The sequence below is a fragment of the Nicotiana tabacum genome, chromosome 8 (assembly GCF_000715075.1).
Source record: "Nicotiana tabacum cultivar K326 chromosome 8, ASM71507v2, whole genome shotgun sequence".
NCBI lineage: Eukaryota > Viridiplantae > Streptophyta > Magnoliopsida > Solanales > Solanaceae > Nicotiana > Nicotiana tabacum.
Window position 1 is genome coordinate 183,155,446 of NC_134087.1, and position 9,686 is coordinate 183,165,131.

Below are 9,686 nucleotides of genomic sequence, written 5' to 3' on the forward strand. Positions count from 1 at the left end.
CTGCCTAGAAGCTGTAAGGCGGTTTACTAGAAAGAAGCATAGTCCTAGCCATATCTTCAAGAGTCTTATTCTTTCTTTCAACTACTCCATTTTGTTGAGGAGTCCTAGGGGTAGAGAAATTATGATATATACCATGCTCGTCACAAAATTCAACAAACTTAGCATTTTTCAATTTAGTTCCATGATCAGACCTAATTGATGCGAGTTGATTTACTAGTTGTTTCTGAGTTTTTATAACAAAGGTAGTAAACATGTCAAATGGTTCATCCTTAGATGTTAAAAACAATGCCTAAGTCAACCTAGAGTAATCATCAACAAATACCATCACATATTTCTTACCACCTCTGTTCAATGTTCTCATTGGACCACAGAGATCCATATGAACCAGTTCTATCGTCCTGGCCATGTTTACCACTTTCTTGATTTTAAAAGAGGATCTTACCTGCTTCCCCCTTGCACAAGCCTTACAAACTTTGTCTTCCTTGAACTGGATGTTAGGTAACCCTATCACCAGGTCCTTGGAGACTAATTTGTTGAGTTGATTTAGACTTGCATGACCAAGTCTTTTGCGCCACAAGAGGGGATCATTGTCCAACACACTCAAGCAAGTGAGTTCATTTTCCGAAAGAGTGGATAAATCTACAATGTAAATATTGTTAACTCTTTTTCCCTGCAAAACAATCTTGTCAGTGGTAAGATTAATCACAAAACATTTAGTAGAGGTGAATGCTAGCAGGTTACCTCTGTCACACAGTTGTGATACATTGATTAGGCTATATTTCAAGCCATATATCAAGTAGACATTCTCAATGGAATGTGACTCTGTCTTACCTACCTTTCCAACGCCATTGATATCACCTTTCTTCTATTTCCAAGGAGACATTACCTCCTTTTAAGTCCTCAAGTGAAAGGAACTAGTTCTTATTTCCAGTCATATGCTTTGAGCAACCACTATCCATGTGTCATATTTGGCTACTTCCCTTTACTTGGACCTACAAAACAAAATTAGGGGTCTGTCTTAGGAACCCAAACTAGTTTGGGTCCCTTTCTATAGGCAAAGGGGTGAATTAAATTCTGTTTAGCCCATCCAGGCAGCCTATTTTTCTCTTGAACAAAGGTTTTGTTATTTTGACTGGCCTTTTCTTTTGCATTACATTCACTTTTGTAATAACCAGTCTTGCCACAGTGTGTACAAATTTTGTTCTCAGGAAGTGTGATGTACTTGCTTTTGGGATCCCACTTAGGTGTTGGGGTCCCATAGAGAAGTCCTCTCTTATTGCTACGGTGGTGCTCTTGTAGCCATGATAGTGCATCAGATGACTTATTCAATTTGCAAATTTTGTCTAGTTCATGCTTCACCTTGCCTAGATATTCCTTTAGGACTCTTATCTACTCATCTTTCTTGTATACCTCATCATTCATTTTTCCTAAATTGTTTCTACGGTGAGATGTGTGTGATCAACTTTCTTCTTACATGTTCCTAATTTTAGTTTTAAATTTTCAAACCTAAGTTCTAAGACAGTGGTGTCAAGTTCAAGAACCTGGTTCTTCAACTCAGTATTTTTACTATCACTTTCACTATCCCTAAGTTCCAGATTTTTGCACTTGGCTTTTAGGATCACACATTCCCTAGACAACTGTTCCTTCTCAGTGTTTATGACCTCAGACTCATCAATGAAGACTAGTAGTAATTCAGATAGCATTTCTTTAGATAAAAAATTGATCTTGTCTTTGAGATGAATCACACTTACCTCTTATTCATCGTCTGATTCTCCAATGGCCATAAGTGCTTGTTCATCTCTAGTTTTATCTTCTGAATCCTCATCTGAGCTTTCTTCCCAAGAAGCAACCATAGCCTTTGTTGATCCTTTGTTCTTCTTGGGTTGAACTTGTTCTTTCTTCTTATTTCTTCGTTCAGCCTTTTCCTTCTTCCATTCAACTTCCCACTGCGGACAATTCTTGATCATGTGGTCAGTCTTACAACATTTGTAGCCGCCCTCGTTGGTCTATTTTTCAGGAGCCCTTGGTTTGTTCAAGGTTTCACCTCTTAAAGAACCCTTTCCTCTCATTAGGTACTTCTTGAAATCCCTTATGATCATCGCAACTTCATCATCCTCTAAGTTTGCACCTTCAGTTATCCTGAGAGCCATGCTTCTTTCCTTCTGGGGTGCATCCATCTTCATGGTTTGCCTTCTCAGTTCATAGGCAGTGAGATTTCAAATCACCTAATCCAACTTGAGAGTAGCAATGTTTTTTGATTCCTGAATATTAGTGATTTTGCTTTCCCAAGTTACTAGCAAGACCCTTGTCAAGATTTTCTTGACCTTGTCTTCTTCAAGGATAATTCTTCCAAGAGACTTAAGTTCATTTGTTAGTGTTGAGAACCTTGTGTACATCTCTTGGATAGTTTCTGTAACGATCCGACCGGTCGTTTTGAGATTTTGCACTTTTCTCTCTAGTTCTCGGGCATGACTAGACCCGTGTGATGTATTATGACTTATGTAAATCATCGGTTTTGGTATTCAGGGTAATCAGAGTAAATTTGGGAGAACAGTTCTCAGTTTGAAGCTTGAAATTTGGTTAGCTCTGTTAGACTTATTAATAGATGACCTCAAAATGGAGTTTTTATGATTTGGTTAGCTCTGTTAGATGATTTGGGACTTAGGAGCATCGTCGTAATGTGTTTTGGAGGTCCACGAAAGGTTTACGCTTGAATTGGCGAAATTGAGATTTTTGGCGTTTTCTAGTTAGTAGGCAAGATTTTGATAGAAGGGTCGGAATGGAATTCCAGAAGTTGGAGTAGGTCTGTTGTGTCATTTGTGACATGTGTTCAAAATTTCAGGTCATTCGGATGAGGTTTGGTAAGCTTTTTGATCGAAAGCGGAATTTGGAAGTTCTTGGGATTTTTAGGCTTGAATCCGATGTGATTTTGATGTTTGGATGTTGTTTTGAGTGTTGTGAAGGTTGGGACAAGTTTGAATGATGTTATGTGATATGTTGGCATGTTTGGTTGAGGTCCCGAGGGCCTCAGGTGAGTTTCGGGTGGTCAATCGGACCATTTCATGTTGTGAAAAATTGCAGAATTACTGCTGTTGGTGTTGCAGATTCTTTACCTTCGCGTTTGTGATGTATGTCCCGTATTCGCGAAGGGTTAAGGTGCAAGGATTTGGAGTTGTCCTTCGCGTTCACGAAGATGGTTCTGCGATCGCGAAGGTGTGGGGTCTATGTTCATCGCGTTCACGAGGCTCAGGTCACGTTCGCATAGAGGAAGAAGGATAGCTGGGTCCCCAATGCATTAATTGTACGCGTTCGCGTAGTAGGGGGCGCGTTCGTGTAGTGTTGAGTGTGTTGTGCATCACATTCGTGAGAGGTTTCTCACGTTCACATAGAAGAAATTCCAGTCAGTAAAGCAATGTGATTCGCGAACGCGAGGGATATGCCACGTTCACGATGAAGGAATGTCTGCGCAGACCGTTTATATTTTAAAATCGAGGGTTTAAGTCCAATATCATAAAAGCCATTGGAGAGCTCGGGAGAAGGAGAAATTTGAGGGGATTTTCAGTGGAGCTATTGGGGTAAGTATTCTTCACTCATATTTGGTTTAATTCCATGATTTAGTCTTGAATTTCATCATTTAATTTGAGAAATTAGAGTGGAAATTGGGGGAAAATGGAAGAAAAGTTTGAGAATTCTCTTGGGGATTTGAATGGGCAATTGAGGTCGGATTTGGATGAATTTGATATGGGTAGACTCGTGAGAGGATGAGGATTTTATTGATGTGATTTTTATCGGATTCTGAGACGTGGGCCTGGGGGTCGAGTTTGATTAATTTTGGGATTTTTTATGTAAATTGGATATTTTCGAGTGGGCTTTTTTCCCTTAGCATATTTTAATAGTTATGTTCTGATTGTGGCTAGATTTGGAGCATACGGAGGTCGATTCATGAGGGCAAAGGCATTGCGGGCTAGAGTTTGGACCGGATCGAGGTGAGTAATAATTGTAAATGTTGTCATGAGGGTATGAAACCTCGGATTGCACATCGTTGTGATATATTGAGGTGTCGCACACGCTAGATGACGACCGTGGGGTCGTGTACTATTGGGGATTGTGACTTAGTCCATCCCGAATGACTGTTTTACCGTGTATTTGATTGAAAACTATTTGCTATCATCATGTTTTGGGCTGAATGCCATATTTGGGCCTCGTGCCAACTATTTGAACTCTTAGGAGATTTTTATTAATATTTCCTCACTGTTTTGAATTTACACTTGAACTCAGTCATTCTATATTCTACTGTTTTCAAAACGAAGCCATGTTTACTCTGCTTTAACACTTAAAATGATATTTCAAATGATATTTTGGGCTGAGCATCATTTTTAGTATTGCCCGAATGGCTTTTGAGATTCTGATTGAGTAAGGCCAACGGCCTATGTTGTGAGGAAACACCTGATTATGATTAAGAGCTTGAGGGCCTAAGATTTGTACGCCACAAGGTGGCTTGTTGATATGAGGCTGAGAGCTTAGTGATGCTGCCACAAGATGGCTTGATATTGCGCTTGGGCCGTAAGGGGCCCCTCCAAGAGTCTGCACACCTCCAATGAGCGCGGGTACCCATTGTTATATGAGATATAGCCCGAGGGGCTAGTGATTGTTCCATGATATTGCCCGAGGGGCGGATTCTATTGACATTGTGCCCGAGGGGCGGATTCTTATGTGTTTATCTGTTCTAGCTGCTTTGCATTTAACTGCTTAACTGTTAAAAAGGAATTTCTAAAGAAGCTTAAACTGAACTAAAGTAGATTTACATATTTCCACTATTTCATTGTTTTTACTGGTTTTTACTGCTTCTTTATAGCCTGTTGACTTGCTTTTACATAATTTCTTATCGCTTAGTCTTCATTTATTATTATTACTCACTAAGTCGGAGTACTCACATTACTCCCTGCACCTTGTGTGCAGATTCAAGTATTTCTGAACCAGGTAGTGGGTATTGGTTGATTAGAGGCAGAGTCATCAGAGTTTAGCAAGGTAGTTGCCGACGTTCGCAGCATTGCTTTTCTCCCTCTAGATTTCATTAGACTGTATTTAGTACATTTTAGACTTTTCGTTGTATTTAGACCTTAGTAGATGCTCGTGACTTGTGACACCCCGATGTCGGGCTGTATTTATTTCCGCACATGTTCTATTTTGCTAAATTTATACTTGTTGGGTTTTTATTCTTATAAATGACTTAAATTGACTCATTAAATTAGTAAAAATCTAGTTGGAAATTATGCCGGCTGGCCTTGTCTTGACGAGAGGCGCCATCATGACCGGGTCTGGTTTGGGGTCGTAACAAGTTGGTATCAGAGCCTAGGTTACATAGGTCTCACCAGTCATGAGCAGGTTTAGTAGAGTCTCGTGGATCAGTACAGAGACATCTGTACTTATCCTCGGGAGGCTGCAGAACCTTTAGGAAAAACTTCACATTCTTGAATTCTTATCATGCATCCTTGATTCAGCTTGAAATGTAACTCTTTGAATTCCTTCCACGCGTTCGCATGCGCGCATGAGTGCTTTGTATCAGATGTGCATCAATAGCTTGTGATTCCCTGATTAAGGGCAAGATGTGATCTTTGTGTGTTGAAATTGGGCCAGTCTGGAGGACTCGAGGCTAGATTTTTGCCTATAGCTTGAGCACCAAGGTGTTGATTGTGTGAGCACGTGTTTCTGAACTTATATGTTTGGTAGTGTCCCTATTAGTAGAAGTGATGACTGGATGGCTATGTGATGAGTATGTTATGACTGTGAGATGTATTCATATGATTGGGAAGTGATGAGAAGGGGCTTCTGAAGGATAGAAGAACTATTAGGTGCTTGATTTCCATATTTATTTGAGGTATAGCCCCGAGTTATTGGGGTGTGAAGAATCTTTTCATGTTTTCTAGTTGGGGGAGTGAAGTGGATTTCATGTTGTGATATGAGTTTAGACTCAGGAACATTAAGTGACTGCTAGAAGGGTATAAAGAGATGTTAGTTGAGGCAAAGTAGGTGGGTTATCTCCTACAGATTGTTCTGAAGTTTGCGTAATCCTTTATGTCATTTATTGGAACATCTCTGTTACCAGGGAAATATATTTGTTGCAATTCAAATTTGGGTCACCTAAGGGATTGGGTTTAACTGTTATGAGAGTGAATGCGAGATTTGTAGAAGATTTAAAGTACCAGATGGTCTGTGTTTCACGAGCTTATGAAGGATTGAGTTTAACCTCACTATGGTATTATGGCAGCAATAGAGTATATGCGTTATGCATTATTGTGTGTGTTTTGATCTATGGCTTCGAGCCAAGTAGGGGAGTTTGCTATTGATTAGTTGGTTGCACGATTATATGCTATGTTGGTTCCAGTTTGAGGCGTACAGGTGAATCGGTTATGGCCTACGGAGATTGAGACCGAGATGGCTCGAGTAAAGGAAAGTTTGACAAAGTTTATGTTACTTCATAGGTGTATGAGAATCACGGAATGTCTTGAGTGGTTATTGGTAAATAATGCTCGGTGCATAGGGCAGGAAGTTGCTTGGTTGCATTAAGGTGGGGTTACATTCTGCGGTGTTAGAGTGCTAATGAGGCATAGGTTGTTCGGTTCATTTGATCAGGCTAATTGCAGCTTGAGTAGAGTGGATGACTCTAGAGCATGGTTCTAATGTGTTCAAGATTTCATATGTGTTAATGGGAGATTTCAAGTGTATATTTTGGTTAGGAACTAAGGTTTGCATTGGAGGGTGTCAAGACTTGTGTCATTCTACATCAATTATGGGATTCTATATATATCAGTGTTAGGAAGGTAATGGTTTCGGATTGGCAGGAAGTCTCGTCGGGGTAGGTATTTTGGATGTGGTGTTTTTGGGAATATTTAAGAAAGTATTCAGCGGCTTATAAGCCTTAGACAGTGTGGCTTTATGCTTGGGTATCGTGTGGTGAGTCTGGGTTGAGGAATGGTGGTGTTATAGCAAGAAGAAGTATCAAGTTGAAGGTAAATCAGAAGGAACTTGGATATATGGGATAGCTTGGTAGTAGGCCGGATCAGCATGGTAGGATATGATTAGTTCATTGGATGCCTACAAGGTAATGAGTCTCTACAGATGTTTTCGCGGCAATTCTCTTGGGTTTTAGCGACCTGCGTAGCTAGGTTAAGTTAGAAGGATTTAGCCCAGATGGTTTAGTTTTGAGCAAATGGAATTCGCAGAGTTCTTGATGGTTTCTACCACGGTTAGAGATGCATATTTTCTACGAGTACAAGAAACATGGGTTGTGTAGTGATTTTCTTCTAGATAGGATCAATGGAAAGTTCTTGGCTAGTTGAGTACATAGTTGCTTGTGGCTCGAAAGGGATATGAAGTTCTCGTGTTTATCCTAGGATAGTATGGTACATGCGGTATGTTATGGAGGATTGAGATTTGCGAGTGTAAGGTTACGGTTCAGTTCCGAAAGGAAGGTCATAAAAATTCTTAGACAGCACGGGCAATTTCAGATGATTAAGGCAATGGTATTACTAATTGGTATGACTTGATGAGGGTATACGTTTCAGAGAAAGGGCTATGTGATTGAGTTGATGATACTTCATTAGTATTGTGGCACTCTCTTGTTGGATCAACCGCTAATATTCGAGTACCTCTCGAGGAATGATTGAGTGTTAGAGGTGTGTTGTGTATTCGGACGGCAGAATTGGGATCGGATATGGTGATTCGCGTGCGGTATGGATTTGGAGACTGAGAGTTCTCATAGACATGTCAGGTCGTGGTTGTAGGTCGCACGTATCAGCACTATATAATATCTATCAGGGTTTAGAGACCCGAGTGGATATTTTGTTGCTTAGTGTGTTAGATTTTGATGTAATATTGGGTATAGACTGGTTGTCTCCGTGTCATGTTATTCTTGTTTATTGCACCAAGACGGCGACGTTGGATATGTCGGGGATGCCATAGATTGAGCGACGAGGTTCGACGGATTATGTTCCTAATAGGGTGGTGTCATTTTTGAAGACCCATCATATGGTCGGGAAGGGTTGTCTATCCTATTTAGCCTTCGTGACGAATGATAGTGCAGAGACTCCCACTACTGGTTCTGTTCTAGTGGTGAGGGACTTTTTTAGATATGTTTTCTGCTGCCGGGCATGTTGCCGGATAGGGTTGTTGATTTCTGTATTGATTTTGTGTTGGGCACCGTAATGTGTGGCACCGACGGAGTTAGAGGAGTTGAAGGAGCAGCTTCAGGAACTCCTTAATAAGGGATTCATTAGTAGACCTATATGGATGTGTGTTTTGTATCAAGATGGCTTTGTTGACTTCGAGTTGCTATGGCTGAGGGATGTGTAGATTCGGTTGTTATTGAGCTATTAATGTTCTGAGTTGATCTATAAGTTACTTTACTGTGTTGCGAGGCATTATGATTTGTTGGTTATAGGCACACATGGTGCGGTTCCATTGGGGTTTCATAGTGGAAGTCGAGGGGGAAGAGTACTAGGTATTGCTCTATGGATGGCATATCGGTTATGTCCCTTCGGGTTGGTGTGATGTTATGTCAATTGCTTCACCGTGATTATGAGGATTTGTTTTGGTTTTGGACAGCAAATTGCGCGTGATTGTCGATTTTGAGCATAGTGACTTGAGGTGTTTCATGTGGACCAGTGTTTGGATAGGGTCGCGCATTGCAGCGAGGTTATGTGGAGGTATGATCCTTCAGGTTAGATTCGTGTGTTCTGTTTCTATGATGTGTGACGAGTTCTTAGCATTGTGTGTGGTGGTACTGGTGAGCTGGCGGTACATCTCTTTCATTTGAGTCATTTTAATGATTTGAGTATGTTCGGATTGTTGCTTTTTGGTGCGCGGGTTGCGCAAGTTATGGCTTTACTCTGTATTGAGGTGTCATGTCGTCAGAGTGGTTGTGCTGGGTTAGCTGAGATCGTTGGGATCTTTAATGAATACAAGCAGATTCGATTTCAACATGTCGGAAGGATAATATCGAGGTTCGGCTCAAATATTTGCTATGGTCATTGCCAAAGGAGAAATGGCTTCGTGAATGGTTGATCTGAGAAAAGGTCATGGCTTACTACGTGTTTCATTTATCATTGGCAGTATATGAAAGTGTTGGAATGAGACTTTAGTTGATAAGAGGTTTTCTATCGGTATTCGGTTTTTGTGTTCAGTTACTGTGATTAGAAGTTATCGCTACAAGTGTGGAGTTATGTGTTATATCATGTAATTGTACCTAAGGCTGTAGGTATGGATTATTATAGCTTGTTCCGGCTTATTCAGAGTATAGATGTGAGATTCTGATCTTGTGGATGATTTCGGAAGTGGAAATGTGGTTTAAGATTTATGGGCAAGGTTGGATTGTGAAATTTCAGTTACATTATTTTACCGAGTCTATATGAGATAGGGTGACATGGGGTCACCCCCTGGTAGGTGAATGGTAAGGTTATTCAGCGATTGGTGGGCTTTTGGAACAACTCTGGGCACATTTGAGGACGAACGTATGTTTAAGTGGGGGAGGATGTAACGACCCGACCGGTCGTTTTTAGCTTTTGCACTTTGCTCGCCAGTTCTCGGGCATGACTAGCCCCGTGTGATTTATTATGACTTATGTAAATCGTCGGTTTTGGTTTTCAGGGTAATCAGAGTGAATTTGGGAGAACAACTCTTAGTTTGAA